Raw genomic sequence first — 20,130 nt, 5'->3', positions numbered from 1 at the left:
AACACTCCACCAGAAAGCTGCAAAATACCTCACTTCCCACTGCTGAGAATAATTGTTTGTTAGTTAATATATTATTGTGTAACTAGGGCCTTTCCCAGCATTAGAAGGAAATTTGAGAGGCAGGTCTTCAGCTGATATATGCAGGTTTAATGATCTTGTCCCAAGCGCTTGTAAAACTAGTGTTGAGACAAGCCCAAAACTAAATGAGGCCTTTTAATAAGCAAGGCTGCTGTATTTGTACTAGGCAGCCCAGCAGAAGAAAGACATTTCTGACAGTTCTTTTATTCAACTGGCTGAGACATTGCATGTTTGTTATGCTTTAATAGCACTGTCAATTATCAGTTCCTTTAGTTAAAATGAGAGTTGCATTGTCATCTGTTTATAATAGACACAAACTGAAATAACATACAACACAGTTAACGTCAGCCATCAGGTTCTGGTGGCTTGTGTTTAGTGAAAGCAATGCAGTTTCTTCAACCCAGCTAAGAAAAATGGTGTTTGTGGTAAGGCAAAGGTGGCAGTCGTGTGGTAACTTCAGCAAGGCAACCCTAGCATGTCCCTGTGCTTGTGACACAATGGCTGTAATGCAAGACTCTAAACTCCAGACTGCATTTAGACTTACCTTGGAAGCAGCACATGGGCTGCAGATTCTGCAGGACAAACTTCTGTACTCAAATACGGGCTGCTGTAATCAGATCTCTCATGAAAATTAAGTGCTTCGGGCTGCTTGGTATATTGCCAGTGTAACCTTAACTTGGGCAAAATGTTGCTGCTCCTCCTTCCCTGTGAAAATTTCATCACAAAAGATGATGATGCAAATTGCTTTATAGGATCACAGACACACCTTCTATTAACTGTGATTGTCACTGAATTGCAAAAGATTGGGGGTGAGAGTAGGGAGTGAAGCAAGGGGAAAAGCTGAGGCAGACCAAGAGACAGGCTCCCAGCCTGGGGAATCTATCATTGCAAGTATTCCCTGTCAGTGAGAGTTTTTGAACAAAGGCTGCTAAACTGTGCAAATGTTTACAGATTACATTATTTGCGTAGATTCATTGTTCCAAAGAAATTTTAAATACATGCAAGGAAGGCACTGATTTTTCTCTCCTAACTGAAGCAGTGACTTCTACAGAGTTCACCCATCTCCTTACTGACTCAGCCTTTTCAAATAACTGAACCACACCATGTAGTTTTTATTTCCTCCTCCTCCCCTTTTCCCCTTCTCTCTTTGGCAAAATAAATAACTAATATTCAATGGGAGTGAGTTGTGAAACCTCTAACAGCATGCTAACCATTAGTTTCTATAACCCTTGTTGGCAATTCAATATACACTGGGGACTTCTGGCCAGCTCAGACACTCCTCTTGAGAGAAAGAAGCAGGTACAGATATTCACCTCCATTTGGGTGCCTTACAGAGCACCACCTCAGTTCATCTTAAAGTTTCCTTGACCTTTTGTCTTCTCTCCCCCTTCCCCACCAATTGCTCCGAAGATTTTCACAATTTTAGCAGATCCTTAGGTGTCGTTAAAGGTTGTCTATTCACATACTCTCTGCTTTTCCTTAACTCTGACTCCTGTCAGGCCTCTCCCACACCTCATCGCTCCCACAGGTTGTTCCGATCTGAGTTACCAGGAATTCCCCAAGAGCTCCTGAAGGGAACACCACTGTCACATGCAGCAGCGTGGCCAGTTTTAATTTGCTTCCTTTCACACACTGCTTCCCAGTTTCCTCAGATTTTGCTCTGCTCTGAGACCAACAGGGCCACTGGACAGAAAGAAGAATGGAGCAGTACTAAATTGCTACACAAAATGAGGAAAACCTTCAGCAGCTGACTTGCCTCCAGTCATGGATTATCTTGTAATTGACTGTGACCCCACAATGCATCCTGGCAAAGCCACTGAGAACCAACAGCATGGTGCTCACCTTGAGACCAGACCCAGTATAAGTTAGAGCTTGCAGGTAGCTTTCTTGCCTGCAGCCATGACAACAACCTGATTGTTGATGAGGCACTAGAACCAGGTGGAGGTTTTCCTGCTGTTCTAACTTGAGGTTGCTTCCCTAAATTCATATCTACTGGTGACCTGGCTTGCTTGCTACTTCTACACTGGGTCTTGGCATGTGAAAGGCACCATTGGAGGGCAACAAACACTGAAATCCAAGTTCCCTCCACAACTTCCTCAGTACTTCCTTCCTAGTAATGGTCCAGAAGTATACTAACTGTTAGTTATGAACCACAAGCAGCCTGCATCGTGACTCTCATGCAGGACAGCTGTGGGTGTTATGGTTCAGCCTTTGCTGTCATTTTTTTGATACCACACACAATGGAGGAGGGATCAGAAAGGACAATGTAATGTGACAAGCAAAGATGTTCACAGGTTGCAGAGGTAGACTATGCCAGAGACTCAGCTTCAAAGGAAGAAGCATGTACTTGGAGACAGCATGGGTCGTGACCCTTCTTCCATTAAAAGATACCACACACAAAAGCAACAAATGTCCATACAGAAAACAATCTTAAATATGTATTACTTTAACAGCATGTAACCAACTCTCTCACTTGCTCATTCAAACTTTTTTTTTTTCTTTTATTTGTTTTTTTCCCCAGCTATGACCCAGGCTAACCTAACAAGCTGTTGCTGCAGGATTTGGACAAATAGAATATATGATAAAAATGTGCTCCTTTTCAATGTTTTTGAGGTGTGTAATTGTCCTCATTTGTTATCTACAAGACTGTATTCGCTCAAGATGGATAAGAAAAGCCATCAACCTCTCTGCCTTTCCTCTGCTAAAATTAATGTGGCAACTTCTGTTTCTATAAAGGGAAGATGTAGGTGGGAACAGCTCCTTGTAGCAGGTGGTAACGTTGACTAATGAAACATGAGGGTTACATGCCAGCCAAGGTATGGAGCCCAGCGTGGATGTTGGAACTGCCCAGTCCCGCACAAGGGCCTCCATTGCACAAGCTGGTATACAGACATGCCACTGAGCAACCCCACTGGGGGACAGGGGAGGTCACAGCTCCTTGAATTCTGCCCTGTGGTCTGCCCAGCACATTCACCATAACACAGGAGAAGCCTTTTCATGCTGTGACACAAGATTGATGCAAGCAAATTTAAACTGGTTTGGGAAGCAAGTCTCAGAGGAATGTTACATCCATATTACTGTACACAAATAGAATTTAACTCCTTCTTAATCACTCCAAAATAAGACCTGGCAGTGATGTTTTACATAACAAAATCACAGAACATTGCATTATTCTGTTGCCATGGTGCTCAGCCAGCCTCAAGCACACCATCTAGAATACTAACATGCTCCAGGTATCGTGATGATGAAACCCTGTCCAGGACTGAAACTATCCAAACTATTTTTTTTTATTTTTTTTTATAAAGCTGTACTCTGAACTTTCCAGATCACTGGCATACATGTCCAAGTCAAGGACTATCAGAAGCATTTGGTACTACCAGCATTCAGCTGCAAGATTCAGGCCACAGGAAAGTCAAAATACAAGGCCAGAGTCTTTCTTTGTAACATATTTTGAAAGAAATGAGGTTTCATCATCCAGTTGTGAAGATCCCAAGACAGCTGTGGATGGCTGAGGAGCAAGGCAGTCGAGGAAGTACACACCGAAAAATGTTGAAATATCTGGGCTTCCTGATGAAGACATTTCTCTCGAATACTGTGGGTATCCCAGTGCAAAAGACAAGGTCCAAATGTGTATTTTTCATTGAACACGTTACAGCCATTCCACACAGGTATTGTACTCATCACCAGTTATTCATTAAGCAGTATGACTAACATCTGTCATGTGGTGTTTGTTCACTCATTATCTGCCCATGGGTGAAGAAGTCTGTTGCACTGGTATGTGCATTGTTTTGGTAAGGTTTTCATTCTTTTTCATACTTAGAATATGTTACTGTACGTTCATGGTACACATGGGCACAAAATGTGCTATGTATAAATATTTAGTTCAAAAGGTGTGAATGAATGCATGGAAAAAATTTTGAACTTTCTGCAAATGTCTCATATAAAATTCTGCATCATCTGCAGACCAGCCTTACCCTTTCTGTACACACCCAACTGTACTAAAGAAGCAGAACTGCTAGTCACGATAGTACACCCCTCAGCTTACTTAAAACTATGGCTAGATGTGTAACACTTGAAAGCGATGTTGGAGGTGCCCAAATTGTGATGGATAAAGAAAACCAAAAGACGCAGAGTTGACAGGTATCATCTCAACCAGGGGCATCAATGAGCCAAAAATAGACTTCCAAGTGAAAAATAGCACAGGCTTGAAGAGACCTAATTGTTTTTCCTTGTTCGTACTCAGTTCAATACACAGTCTTTGACACTACATGACAGGTTTCCTTTGCCCAAATAATGTCTTCTATTTGCTCCATCTAAAACATTTTTTGACATTTATTCATTCATTTCAGGCTGTTCTAGGAAACATCTGTACAGCAAATGTGTCTTAGACATACAGCTTGGATGAAAGAGATTTCCTTTTGGACTGGACAGCCTGAATAATGACCTATGCAAATACTACAAATGATTGATACTTGTGGTATTGCTCGCCAGAGTGCTATCTGCTGTTTCTCCCCTGATTTTTAATGAGATTTAAAAGCCTTTGAGTGAATAACCCTAGACTTTTCATTAATTTAGCTAGCATGAAAAGCTGTGGGGCCTATGTGGCAGGTGCTGTGGGTTAACAATAGGGGTACTGTTTAATCCAAGGGAAACAGAGAGTATAAAAGGGCCATGAATAAAAGGATATGGGATCTTTTATGAGGTCAGGAGAGGCATTTTAAATCAGGAGGTGCAAAGAGAGGCCAGCTACAGAAACATTCTTTCTTGCCGCACTCACTTGGACAGCAGCATGAAAAAATGCCTTGTAATTTGCTCTGCAGAAAAGAAGTAAAACACCTTAATGCAAGAAGTTTGTTGATACTGAGAGGATCACTACTAACTGCAGTAGTAGTTGGCTACTGTTCATTGGGGAATAAACTATTCTTCTAGACGGTATTATCCTTACCGGGATCATCTCTTTGGAACTTGGAGAAACACAAGGAGACAGTCTAACAAGTGCAATAGCATTTCAACATGCGGAAAAATGGTGCGTGATCTACAGGTTTGTTTGTTTTTAAACACTGACTGACTCAGTTACTGAGAGCACTAATTAAGCAATCAGTGATTGAGAGTTTAGAGTGGAAAGCAGAAATGTTGAATCAAAATTGCAAACAAACTTTCTATAATATGCCTGAAAGTGTTCTCATCCGTGCTTGTATAATTGCAGTAGGTTCAGGGTCATTTGTGTCATTCCTCATCCCTTTAAGATAGAGTTTCAATGGTATAAATGGGCCTTTAGAGACTCGGAGACAGATGGAGAAGAGTACAGTTTCAAAATTTAATCAAATACCTTCCAGTTATGAAGCACAGATGTTCAGGGTCAGGAACACACAAGTGAAACACTGCTATAACGTGTCAGACTACTGTTCCTGCTGTTGGAATATCCTAACCACTTGCAGGTGATTCAGAAGAAGGTGCGAGAACACCAGAAGTAGAATTATATCATAGTTCACCCTATGGGAAACTTCTTGCTTAATGCTTTCAGTCACTTGCTTTGAGTTTTTACATACCTTACCTTTTTAACTTTAATTTTAAATCCTTAAGTAAGGCAATGATAGATGTTCACATTATTCATTTATATGGCCAATGGCTTTTCAAGTTTTGCAAAGCTCTTGAGCCAAATGATAGCACCTGGGAATAATTTTCCTGCAATAATCATGCATCATGAAACCCTTCTTTCCTTTTAATTAAGAGTTCTGTCTTACAACTTCATGAAACACCCCCCATTTTTGCTTTAAAATAAGTTATTGTAGTTTCCCTATACCATTCATTATTTTTAAAATGTGTATTATGCACCTTCTACTTGATCTCTCTTCTAGCACGATTACTTTTTTTTTTTTTTTACTACTACAGTTTGGCAATCCTTTTGTCTTCTTAATGTTGCCTTTACATAACTGGGGAATCCCATGAAAAAAAAAAAAAAAAAAAAAGGCGATGCTGATCACGTAACATGCTTGTGGATTTTGTGGTTTCTCCAGTCCTGCTTTTTAAGCTGCCAGGAACCTCTGGCAGATGTATTTTCATCAAGCATTGTACAAGCTAGTAGGAAGGACTGCTTAAGGGCCATGTAAATTTCTGTGGGCAGTCTCACAAGAGCATCCATTTGGCATGAGTCAAAGTTTTACAGATAGGTGTCTCTGGATACCTCCTAACCAAGGCAGTTCCTTTGCCTTCTGCATGTTCTCCTTTTTCCTTTCTCATACTCTGTTGTTTCCTTCTTCTTTCCAGTTTTCTCCATTCTCCTTCCCCCTGTTTCAATTAGGGTCGCATGAGAATTTCATCAGACTAACCTCAGCCCTTTGGTGTGTGAACTCCATCTGACATACCTAAGCACCTTAAAATCTTTTGGACATCTCTGCATTTTTGACCATTTTCTTGCTGTCCAGGGGGAAGAGGGTTAAGGGAATCGGGGAATTAAGTTATGCCACAATAACAGCATTCCTAACACGAACTGCATGCACACCAGGAGCCCTTTGCCACGTTGTGTAACACACAGCTTTATCTTGTCACTGACTTGATCTTTCTCTTACCATTCAACTCCACTTCCAGCTGCCCTGATGTACAACTGTGGAGGAGTGTGGCTGTGAGAGACTCTTGGGAAGGGCTCCATGAGTATGGCAAGCTGGCGAACTTCACCCCAGTGTGTTTGAACATCTCATGAAACTCACAGGCCCACACACATGGGTGCATACAGAAATGTGTGATTTATTGAGTGTACAAAATGCATGATCCAAAGGGAGATGCTGTTCTTGTGATGAAGGGTCCATAATACCCAGGGACAACATCCCAGGGCAAGGGCAACGCCTGCCTGTCACCCCTCTTCTGTCCTCAAGAGCAGCTGCCGCCTCTCCTCCAGCGCTTTGCCGAACGCCTCGTTTCAAAACCTTCCAGCGTCGACAACGAAAATCTCCGGGGAACCTGGCCTGATGAGTCAAGTTAACAGCGACGATAACAAAAAGTCACTGAGGGAAGCGGGGCCGAGCTCACCTCAACGGCCCCCACACCCGCTCCCAAGGGCGGCGGGGAGGTCGCGCACCCTCCTCTCCCCTGTGCGGCCCCTCATGGGCGGGTGAGAGCCGGGATCGGGACCGGGATTGGGATCAGGACCGAGACCAGAGCTGGGGCCAGCCGGGGGCAGCACCTCGGGGCGCCCCGCCGGCCTCTCCCCCGGCCGCATGCGCACGCTGGGGCTGGGCGAAGGGGAGAGGAAGCGGGAGGGCACCAAATTCAAAACGCTGCTGAGGAGGGAGGGGAGAGAAAAAAGAAAGAAAAAAAAAAAAAAAAAAAAAATAAACGAAAAAACAAAAACGGGGGAAGGAGGCAAGCCGGGGGGAGAGGAGCGGAGCGGAGGAGGAGAAGCGAGGGAGGAGGAGAGTGGGAGGGGAGTGTGGAAGGCTCTAAGGGAAAGCGGCAGCGGCCGGGAGAGGCGGCGCGGCGCACGGCGGGGCAAGGCAGAGGTGTCAGGGGCGGCCGCGGGCACTCACGGCCGCAACGCGGGGCAACCTCCCCGGTCCGCCCGCCGCGCTCCGCCCGCCCGCCCTCCCTCCCCGGCCCTTTTCTTCCTCTCCTCTTTCTTCTCCTCGCCTCCCCGCCGGCGGCACCATGGTGGACAGGGGCCCCTTGCTGACCTCGGCCATCATCTTCTACCTGTCCATCGGGGCGGCGATCTTCGAGGTGCTGGAGGAGCCGCACTGGCGCTCGGCCACCGACGACTACAAGAGGCAGAAGACGGAGCTGCTCAAGCAGTTTCCCTGCCTGGGCCAGGAGGGGCTAGACAAGATTCTGCAGGTACCGGGCTGGCGGCCGGGCGGCAGCAGGTGCCGCCGGGCGCCCCGGGGCGGGAGCGGGACCGGGACCGGGACCGGGAGCGGGTACGGGAGCAGGGTAGGGGCAGTGCCGGGGTCGCCGGGGAGAGCCAGCGGCGGTCCCGTCCCCGCCGAGCTCGGAGCCGCCCCGAGGAAAGCTCCGAGCCCCGGGGGCCCGCGATCGTGGCGAGAAGGGAGCCCCCGGTTCGCTGCCAGCCCAGCACCGAGGTGCTCGCTGCGGCTCTTGGACCACCCAGGGGGGCTCTTTCCATCGTGTCTAAGGAGGGGAAGGTGAAGCAGAGCTCCTCGAGCCTCTTCTATTTGGGCTGGACTCGTATTTATTTCTCTTTTTTTTTTTTTTTTTTTTTTTTTACCCCCCCGTACTGAATGCTCTCATTGTGAGTTGTCCGAGCACTGAGTGCAGGTCCGAGGGGTCAGTCGGGGCAGCTGAAGGAGAGTTCAGGCCCCCCAGGGGTGAGCGCCTCGCACCCAGGGATGCTTGCAGCCCTCTTCCACTTCAGCCTAAAGACCTCTTTCTAAGCATGCGGGGCGGATTAATCGTCCTCTCCCTCTTATCTGGCAGAACGCCTCTTCAAATCTAATTAATCAATAGCATGTATTAAATCGCAGAGTAATATGAACTTGGTTAGCGTCTTTTTATGGACGTGGTGTCCATTAAAAGATTGTGGCCAGCAACGGTGAACTGTGGAAAATAGGCTGCCCAGATACGCGGGGCCTCAGCGGTGGAAATGAGCCCTTTGGGACGTTATTTCGGAGATGTTTATATTGACGAGACCTCATGTTCATTGTGTTTCAGATTTTTTAAAAACTTTATTTTTAAATTCACTAAAAAGTCTACTAAAATGTTAAAATACAGAAGATGGGGAAAATGACTCATAACTGTTGGTGTAATCAATACTGTGCAAGCTTAGGAGAGGGTATGGTTCTCCGTTCTAAAAGTTTGTGGTTTAAGTCTTCATCCTTCGGTTGGTGGCTGCTTTCTGTCTGCTTCAGATAGCAGAGGTTTCTGTTGGCAGTGTCCTTGTTGTTACCATCTCAGTACCCCCATTAAATACGATTTTGTGGGATAGAGTGGAATGGTGGATGGAGGCTTGAAATTGTGGAAGGATGTCAGGAGAATGAAAGACGTGCTGTGCTTTCGAGGATGCCTTTGCTGTACTGGAATCTCACTGAAATCTTAGTCTAGGTTGTCCTAAAACTGTCCAAGATCACCGAGAGAAAAACCTTATTTGGATTGTGGTGTAGCTTAAGCCTAGTGTGCTTGACTTGCTGTAGATATCATTCAGAATCCAGACCCTGGCTCAGTTTGGGATGAAATTGACGTTGGTATGAGGGAATCACGTAGCTAGTGTTTTTCCATGACCTTTATCACAAATGATCCTGAAGTTGCAGAAAGATTTTTTTCCTAAAATATAAAATGATCAGGGAAAAAGTTATAGGTTAGTTCATTAGGATGGACTATAGCGCGTTGTAGAGTGGTGATGGGTGCAGAGTTAGTGAGGAGAAGTAGTACAAGGCAAACTGTGGGCAGATCAAAGTATTTGTTTTGAGTACCTCTGCACACCTCAGTGAGGAGGGCCTTCCCTCTTCAGTGTGTTATGTTAGCTTCTGGTGTATTTCTGTTTTGTCTGTGTACTGCTTCCAATTATACCTTACTTTCCATGCCTGACCTTGCTGGTCTGATGATCACTTTTAGATATTGTTGTCTTCTTAAGCCCAGTTTAGCTAAAACATAAAACATAGCTTGGTCTTCTTTTACTCTTGTTGGTAACTGGAAACTTCACTGGTTGCTTTCATCTAGACTTGTACTTTTGTTGCTGTTCTTGTTTTGTGTGAGAAGTAGTGAGGAGGGAAGTAGCGCTTCCTGCAGAGGAGAACAGCAGGGTGAAATCTAGCCCAGCTGATACAAAGAGGGGAGGAAAAAAAAATCATGTAAGGGCATCAGGTTTTCATCCTGAATAAGCTGTGAAGTATACTGTAAATAGTTATTTGTAACAGTCCTTTGTCAAGCACTATATGCTTTTTCTCTTGGGTTCTGCTTATTCTTTTAAACATTATAAATCTCTGTTCTCTTTTGGCAAATCCCGATCACCCTCCTCTCATTAACCCCCCAAATTTATTCTCTTACAATTCATCCAGAATGTTGTTGATTTTAAAACATGTAGTTTTTTTCCTAATCCACACTTCTGTTTTGCTCTTCTGAGCTTCTTCCATGGAATCCCCAAACTAGTTCCTGAGATTTTGCATGACTTAGCCCATTTTCAGCTTTTGCCTCCTGTTTCATGGCCTTCAGCTCATTTCAAAGCCTTTTATCTCTCTTCTTGTAGTGCCCACTAATGTTCTGTGGAGTCACATTCAGCTTTTCTAATTACTTCTTTGATATTCTCTTTAATATCCCAATTTAAAACACAGTAGATTTTTTTTTTTTAAGCAAATATCACCAGATATAAGACTTTAAATGGTTGTTGGTAAAATGCAAGGATGCCAAGAAATGTTCAAGTTGAACTAACAATTCAATTTTGTTTACAGAAGCAAGCTGAAAGGTGACAAGGACTGACTTATTCAGAGACAGATCTCTGCTGCCCTTGTTCCCCACCCAGGTTAGCTCATGTGTTCATCTCAGCCTTATGTTAGCTGTAAGTGTAATGGAAAGTGTGTGGAATGGCTGCAAAGTTAGATGTGTAGGGTGATCTTAACCACTTAACCTACTCGTTTTTGTTTTTTGTTTTTATCAGCACAGACTCAATTCATGTACGGACTGGTATGTTTATACCAACAATTCAAGTGATTATTAAGGGGGCTGTATTATGTCAAATACTGTCTAAAGCTTGCATTCTGTGATAGAAGATTGCACAACACCTGATTACAGTACAAATACACTGCAATAAACTTTTATTGAAATGTTTAACAAACACTTTCACAAAGCTCACAAGCTGAGTGTTTTAGGGTATACTAGAAAGAAAGTCTTTTTTTCTCCCAATCCTAAAAGTCTAAAAGTAAGCTTAAAAAGATCACCTAGAAGTCATGTGAAGAATCAGTTTGCTTTCAATTATTTTAAGTGCCATATTACTTACCCTAACTATAAAGTGTAATGGAAGTACTCCTTAAACTCTTATTGGAGTAATGCTACTTAAACTTTTATGTCAAAAGTGACTGACTCTGGATTGTGTAGAGGCTGGTTGATATAACTCTACGGTTTATCCTTGCCTTGCTGCTGTGGCCCAGAATCTGTCCTGGGACTCTGGGAGGAAGAAGAGGAAGAAGGCTGTGAGACCCACAGTGATGACACCTTTGCCTACCCTGCTGTAGGAATGAGTTTTGACGACAGAGCAAATGTAAGGCAATGCAGTCGTTTCCCTCTTCTCTAGTTCCTTACTTTTACTCTTTATTGCTCCATCCTGATTGTGAAACATCAGCTTAATGATAAAGGAGCTATTCATCCAAGGAGGAGCCCTCTTGACCCTCACGTCACTATTCATATGAGCAAAGGTTTGCAACATTGAGCTACATCTTGTTTACTGGGAAGTCTCTTTTACTGGCCCACCAGAGTCATCAATAAATTAAATGCTTCCCACTGATAAACCTCAAGGCTGGTGAAAAGAAAGGGCAGAATTTAAACAGAAATGAAAATGATAACTTAAAAAAAAAAGTAATAAAAAAAGAGAAACTGTCTTAATTTAGGAGAAGCACACAAACTTACTGAGTATAAGAACAAATAATTGAGGTCTTTATTTGAAAAATAGACATGACTGTAAACAGGCCTGACAAAGAGCTCTAGGAAACTAAATGTTTAGACTTAGAGCCCAGTGCTGTGAACAAACATTTAGAAGACTTTCAAGGAGAGCTTCTGCTAGGATATACTTGGCATACAGGAGGATTATGCTAAAGGAAATAACCTCAAGTGGGTTAATAGTAGTTTCTCTTCTGATTTTTTTTTTTTTTAAGCCATGGTATCTTGTCCTCTTGCAAATACTGACAGGTGCACTTCCAAACTCAAATTAAAAAAAAAAAAAAAAAAAAAAAAAAAAGCTAAGTTTGAAATGCTTTTCATTAGTTCAACATTCAATAAAGGGACTATAGGTTTTCCTCATTGTTTGTAGAGTGATTTGGTCACATGAGTAAAGTTAATGCAGGCATATTTTTAATAATTTTTCCCTTCCCCTCTGTTTTTCAGGAGGTGCACAAATACAATTAGAATGGTTTCAGGCTTCTAGGGTTTGTTTGTTTGGGCTTTTACTTCCTGATTCCTTCTATCTAAGGTATTGAAGGTGAGGGAGACTAATTGTATACTGCATTTCTTGGTTGAAATGCCAGACAATCTGTCCTCCAAAGACTTTTGTATGGGCTGAACAAAGTAAAAACGAGCAGCTACCCAACAAGGGCAAGTGATTGCCGGTTAAAATGTTCGATGGCAAAGCTGTTAACAGTGGTACCTAATACCTCTCACTTGAAAACTCAACAGTATAAGCCAAGGCTTATGCCTGAGAAATAGCTATTGCCAGATGCTTCCAAATGTGTAACTTCAGTTCTGCATACTCTAAGTTCAGCAGGGATGAATGGATATTAAAATGCAGGACTGCTGCCCACAGTGTATCTGTGGCATCTCAGCCTGTGAGTTATTGCTGCTGCAGCATCAGAAGAGGAAAACTGAGGACAGGCCAGTAATCCTTCATGCCATAGCTTTTCTCTGTGCACCCCCATGCAAAGTTGTATGTAACCAAGCATGCTTGTCTGTTGTGTTTTGTTTGTCCCTCCAGGCTTTTCCCTGTTTAACCATTACATTGTTTAAACTTTCTTGGAACATAGTTAAACAAACCTGATAGTGCATATGCTGCAACTCTCTCTGCTGATGGAGCAATAGCCATCGATCAGAAGTTCTAGTTTTCCTGCTACGGACTTAATCCTTGAGTGCTTCTAGTATGTTGTCCTTCTGTTCTTTTGGGGATGGAATGTTTGTATTACCTGACATGTTTCCTTCTGCTGCTAGGTGTGTTTTCTGGCAAACTCTGCTCTAGAGAGCATGGTGTGCAAGTATATTCGTCAATTATCAACAGCCTGTTGTCCTAAAAGATCATGAAACCCCTGCTTTGCTTCATGCTGTATGTGTTTTTATTGCAAGATGTCTTACGTACCCAGTGAAAATAGTGTAAAGATGACTTCGTGTAGATTTCCATTTTAAAACAATTTATTGCTTTTGCTATTAATGTTAATTAAACAAAATGAATTGCTGTGCTTTTCTTTGGGTGGTGTTGACCTTCAAAGCAATCACATTTCATGCTGGCACTGCACATAGATGTTAATGTAGTGGCGTAAAACCAGAGCCAAGCTGGATTGCAAGTGGCAGTCAATAGTTTGGTTAGCTGGGAAGCCACAAAGAATGCTATTGCTTGAAATAATATATAAAATAATTATATATATATATATATAATTAAAATGAACCAACTATATCCGGAAAGAGCTTTTGGAAGGTTATAAAATCTATTTAGTTTTTATGCCACTGGGATAAAGTTTTTTTTTTTCTCATTTTGTTCTGTGTTTGATCTTTTGTTAAAAACTATAAACTAAGTGCTCTAATGTTTTGTCTATATCAGCAGGTAGTGCAGTTCAATAAGAGCAGACCCAGAGAACAAAATGTCTGGTGCTATGGATGTGATGCTGAGTGTCTGTATTTGCAGAGATTTTTACTTTGTGCTGACTCTTGTATGATTCTATGGATTGAATGCTCATGAGCAAGTAGGTCATGTGTATTAGATCTCTTCATGGAGTACATCTTCAGGTCTAGTTTGGTCCAAAATGAGTTCAGCTTATATACTTTGATCCTTTTTCATAGTGAGAAGCGTGACATTGATAGAAGACAACTGGGAGTCTTGTGCTCTTGTGTATTCTTCATCTAAATTAAAATACTGAAGTTCTGTATGCTGCTACAGACATCTTTAGGAGAGCCATACTTGAAGTCAGATTAAACCCCTAAAAGCATGGCATGTGATATGCATTCCTTGTCTCTAATAGATCTGTTTGTTGAAGGGATGGCATAAGTTTGTAGGCATAACTTTGTCTTGCTTTGTTTCCTGTCTTCTGATTCAGGTTCCTCAACAGCAGGACCTAGTACTATTAGATCCTCTCTGTAAAACACTAAGTGCAAGGAACTTCGGACATGCAGTTTGTTTTCTGTTCCCATCTATCTTACTTTATCATGCTTTTATATTAGAGGTCTTAGATATTACAGTATTAATTATGTACTTACCAACATCTTAATTGTAGGCAGGAGAAATCCCTCCCAGGCATGCCTTATCCTAGCAGCTACATTTACAGTCAAATGAGTAAGGAAATGATTATATATATATATATATATATATATATATATATATATATATATATATAATATATTTTTTTTTTTGATATGTGTTGTGTGAGTTCCAGTGGATTAAAGGAACTGCTGGGTGTGAAGTAGCTTATGAAATGTTTTAAACTCAAGTCTTGTACACTGTTTTCTTAAGAAGAAATATGAGTAATGAAAAGGGAGTAAGAAACTAGTAACAAGTGGTATATCATAGCTTCTGCTGAATCGGAAATCACACTCCATGTTCCTTTTCTGCCAACACGAGCAATGGTACTCATGATTGACCTGCCTTTAATCCTTGCTGTGGAACCAGTTGTTGCTGTACCCATCTGTAGGACTATATTTCTGCCTTAGCAAAAAGGTTGAAGCAGATAGTATTGAGCAAATTGGCAAGTACTAAATTGACTTTGTTCTGTGCCAGCATCTTGCAAATGTTGTGTAAGCAAGTTCCAGCTGCTCAGAAACAAAACCCAGCAACAACCTCTTTGAGGTTACAACAGGTGCAAATAAAGAAGTCTCAGCTGGACCTATCGCAGGTCTCTGAACTCTGACCCTTCTTAATAGCAAAGGTATATGTTCTTTAACATTAGTTTGGACTCCAGAAGAAGGCATGAAGTTGTTGGATGATGGTGGCTTACAAGTGACATAGATAATGAAACCTGAAAGTAATTCTGCAAAGGTCTGTGAAGATCCTAAGGTGGAAATAATAGTCATTTATGACACAGTATTTTTGGTGGTCTGGCTAAAATGTCAAAGTCATCAGTGATCATAGAATTACAGAATAGTTTGTGTTGGAAGGGACCTTAAAGACTATTCAGTTCCAACCTCGTGCCATGCGCAAGGACACCTCCCACCCAACAAGGTGGCCCAAAGCCCCATCCAGCCTGGCCTTGAACACTTCTAGGGATGGGGCATTCACAGCTTTGCTGGGCAACCTGTGCCAGTGCCTCACCACCCTCTTGAGTGAAGAACTTCTTCTTAATGTCTAATCTAAACCTCCCTTCTTTTACATTAAAGCCAGCCCCCCTTGTCCTATCACTACACTCTCTGACAAAGAGTCTCTCTCCAGCTTTCCTGTAGGCTCCTTTTAGGCAGTGGAAGGCTGCTCTAAGGTCTCCCTGGAGCCTTCTTTTCTACAGGCTGAACAACCCTAACTCCCTTAGCCTGTCTTCATAGGAGAGGTGCTCCAGCCCTCTGATCTTCCTGGTGGCCCTCTTCTGGACATGTTCAATAAATCCATGTCCTTCTTGGGCTGCAGGCCCCAGAGCTGCACGCAGGGCTCCAGGTGGGCTCTCATGAAAGCAGAGTAGAGGGGGAGAATTCCCTCCCTCGCCCTGCTGACTACCCTGCTTCTGATGCAGCCCAGGATATGGTTGGTGTTCAGGGCTGCAAGCATACATTCCCAGCTCATGTTGAGCTCCTCATCAACCAACAACCCCAGGGCCTTCTCCTTAGGGCTACTATCAATCCAGTCTCCGCCCAGCCTGTATTTATGCTTAGGATTGCCCCACCCCAGCTGCAGGACCTTGCACTTGGTCTTGCTGAACTTTCTGAGGTTCTCACAGGCCCACCTCAAGCCTGCTCAGGTACCTCAGGATGGCATCTCTTCCCTCCAGAGACAAGAATGTCATGAGGGGCAGCATCAAATGCTTTGCACAAGCCCAGGTGGATGATGTCAGTTGCTCTTCCCCTATTCACTAATGCTGTAATGTGATGAATAATGTGCATAACTTCCAAGTGCTCCTATTCCCAGCCTACTCTATGGGAGTAAAAATAAATAAATAAATAAATAAATCTTTGAAGGAAAGTTGCTCAAGAATCATGTGTGGTCCCTTGCCAGAGACAAAGTTTTCTCTGGCCTTCAAGGGATGTGAGGCTGATGAGCCTCCTCCAGGAACCCAAGGAACAGGGAGGTCTTAGTGCTGGTACTGACTTCTTCCACAGCTTCTCTTTCAGCTGTCTGGCTGCAATACTCTACTACAGATGCAGCTGTTACAGTTACTGCTGAGGAGCTCTGAAGACTGGGATGCTAATATGCTAAAGCCAACTTAAATAGTTGGACTATGATAACTTGCTGGTTAAGTTAGAATTTCAGCCTTCAGGCCTGTGTAAGTGGTGCGTACGTGACTGCAGAGTCATCGAGGGCAATTCTGTAATCAACATTCACCTTGGCACAAGGGTTTTTGAAGGGCATTGGAGTTCATGTTTAGAAAATCACGCTTTCTCCTTGGTATCAGTGCAGTCTGAAAGCTTTTCACCTCTTTCAAATGATCACTGCCAATTGCCCTTTTAGAATAATACTTCCATGTTTACAACTTATTTTTTGGTGGGTTTTGAGGTGGAGGGAAGGAGAAGGAAAGGAAGAATACGGAACTTTGAATTAGATTCTATCAGAGCAGCACAGCAGTAGGTTAACTATTGTGTCCCTATGTAATTTACTATGGTGGCACCAGATTTTCAAAGTAGTATCGTAGCTGGCTGTATCTGCAGCATAAAGGCAGTTTCTCACGGAGTTTCTACATAGTCTTCACAAGGTCCTAAAGCTGTCAACTTGATGAGTGAAATGAACCTGGATGTCTTTGTTTTACCTCTTAAATCTAAGATAACAGTTCACACTTTGAGAGTGCCTTGGCTTTGTTTGCTCAGCTCTGCTACAGTGTAGACAGTTGGTAATTTGGGCAGATGTCCCCACAGCTGTGTTTTTGTTTTCGTACTGAGGATCAAGTAGTTTCACACTGTGTTGACTAGGTGCTTACAGCTGAATTTTGTGCATCTTAAACTGTCTCACTTATTTAAGGTAACTGAAGTTTTCCTGTGGTTTTGATGGCTTTCTGAGCGTTTTGGACGCTAAGCAGCTTTTAAGCTGGAGGTTTTTCTGCTTAGCAAAGTGCTGTGTCTCTGCCTACAGCTTCTGAGGAACTGGTAACAGCTTTCAGTTCTTGGGAAGTTGATTCTCTTCCAGTAATAAAGTATCAAGAAGATAGCAGGGTGGTTTGGCTTTTGTACATCCCCAGGGTGGGGCAGCTGAGAAATAGCAGGGCATAGACTATTTGTTACCTCCCTCCCACAGGGTCAAGGCCTTTCCTGCTCCTTAAGCTGGCAGCCTGGCGGTGCACCAGGGGCTGGGAGGGGACACAGCCAGGACAGCTGACCCCAACAGACCAAAGGGATGTCCCACACCATGTGGCTCAGCAATAAAACCAGGGGGAATGGAGAAGGAAGAGGGGGAGACATTCAGAGTGATGGCATTTGTCTTTCCAAGAAACCATGATGCATGCTGAGCCCTGCTGTTCTAGACGTGGCTAAACATCTGCCTGCTGATGGGAAATGGCAAATGGATTGCCTGTTTTGTGTTGCTTGTCCACAGAGCTTTTGCTTTACCAAGTAAGCTGTCTTTATCTCAGCCCCTGAGTTCTCTCACCTTTACCTTTCCAGTTCTCTCCCCCATCCCCGCAAGAGTTAGTGAGTGGCGGGGTGGTGCTGAGCTGCCTGCTGGGACTAAACCACAGCAGAGTGACCTGCAATTATATGGAAAATTTTGAATCTGGATGTGTGCAGTTTGGTAGTTTGATAATGGGGGCATGCTGAGTGTGAGGTAGGGTTAAAGTTGTACCAAATGAGCAGAATTTTTCTGTGCAGTAATTCTGCTGAAACTGAGTGAATACTGAATACAACTTGTTATATGTAAAACGCAGTAGGTGAAGTAGCCGTGTCCTCATTCATTCCAAAGTCACCAATGCCTTGTGTAGATGATGGCTGAAGCTGGGCTTTGTGGGCTCCCATACCTTCTCAGTTCTGCATCATATAAACTCATTTTCTTCTCTGTTTTTAGTGGGGAAGTTCTCATATTGAGAATTGTTAGAGCATTTCCCATCTTCCTTTTGATTTCAGTAGTAAGATGCAAAACAGCATTGCAATGACGTGGCAAATGTCCTTATCACAGTTAATGAACTAGTTTGTATGATGCAGCCACTGCAACGTCTAAGCAAAGCTGGTTTGATATTGAGGTGGCTGGGAGTGAAAAATGTAAAAATGGCATGAAAAAATTTTGTACTGCTAAAGTGCAATTTGAAGACTAATTAATCACCAAGAGCTGCTAGCTTAAAATTACATCAAAAACAATTATAAACTTTCAAGCTAAATTCAAGCTGTGAAACAAGTTTGCTTATTTCAGTTGAAAAACTTTGTTTATTCAATACACATTATACAGGATATATGTAGTGACTTTTTTGCCATCAGTTTTTGCTTAGGAACTAAATGTGATATTACCTCAAAAAAAATTGATAATCTTTTAGTTCTGTATGTACTCTTTTTTGTTGTTTATTTTGGTTTTGGTCCAAGTTACAGATTAGAAGCTCACATGGGAAGATCCTCTTCTGTGTACATAACACTGTAGCATTGAACATAATAAAATAGCAAAAGACTGCTCCAGTGTACATGTGCAAGTGATTTTAATGTTCTGCTATTCCTGAAAAAATATGTTTTATGTATGCTGATATAGCCGTGTTTAAGAAATATTCTGATGCCTAGGCAGCTCTTACCAACGAAGTGATGTTATTACCAGTCAAATTCACACCCCCATCTCATGGAACAAGATACACTCAGGAATTTACTCTGTTACAGGTCTGAGAGTGTCTAGATCAGGCCCTTCCCCAGCACAGTTATCTTAGTTACTGATCACACTTCTTCATATCCTGCCGTAACTGTGCTGGCAGATCTCTGTATTTATATTTGAAAACGTTTGTCCAGAGTAGCCACTTCTCCTTTCCTTCAATGGTAGACTAGCTCAAGACTGATCTTTGAGATGGATGGGGGTGTTTGTAGTACATAACCAAATTCTGGTTTAAGTTATGCCATAGATAAAGCTAAATACATAATGACAGAAGTTTCGAAGCAAATATTGTTTCTGTGGCAGTTTCTTTCCCTTGCTACTCCTCTAACATAAACCCATCACCTTGCTGTTCTTACAAAGCATCCTGTCCAAGTTGATGTTGGAAGCCTGCCTTGCCTTGCCTCCTCCTGCTGTCTGATGGAATGATACAGGGAGAGAGATCAGTGTGGTTGAGGTTATGTAAAGTTTTTGGTTGACTTAAAACTACCCTGGAAACCTTTTTGTTTGTTTGGCTTAATGAGGTGAGTTAGAAAAGGTTATGCCCCCAAAGAGTTAATGGCCTACAGCGTTACAGCGTGGCTCTTGCTCCTGTTGTGTAGTTCAAAAGTCTGCTTGATTAAAAAATGACATCTTACTAAGTGCTCTGCTCCACCTAAGTCTGTTCACTTTTAGTTTCGTTTCATTGAGTTGGTGCTGTCAGAAGAAAAATAAGATTTTTATTCGAGCATGTGCATGCTCACTGAAGTGTCAGACCAGCATAAGTTGTTTTACTAGAACCCGCTTTTTTTCTTTTCCTTCTTTTTCCTTAAGCTAGGCTGTTAAATAGAAAATGAGATGTGTGAAGCTACCAGCATTCTCCAGCAGCACCTTTTAGTTTATCTTCAGAGAAGCAAAACTTTTAATGCTGTATTGAAATTCGGGGAATGAAATCTAAAAGCCTGTAACATTTTGATCCTAGAAGCTGTTGAGATTTCCTTAATCTGATGCATGTTCTTATACATGGCTATAAATGGGGGTTGTGGGGGTGGTATAATAAGCTTCTTAATGCAATATCACTTTATGCTGCAATTCATTCAATGAGTTGAAAAACATTTTTAGGCTTCTATAAGCAAGATTATCAAGCTTGGATCACCTGTGTTTGTCTTGTACTGATGAACTATTCTTATACTGAAGGCACTGTGGGAATGAAGCTTCACTCGAACTAAACTCGACTTCCCCTTTTACTTCTTTTGTGA

Source organism: Aythya fuligula, chromosome 3, assembly GCF_009819795.1.
Source record: "Aythya fuligula isolate bAytFul2 chromosome 3, bAytFul2.pri, whole genome shotgun sequence".
Taxonomy (NCBI): domain Eukaryota; kingdom Metazoa; phylum Chordata; class Aves; order Anseriformes; family Anatidae; genus Aythya; species Aythya fuligula.
Note: the sequence above shows the minus strand (reverse complement) of the source record.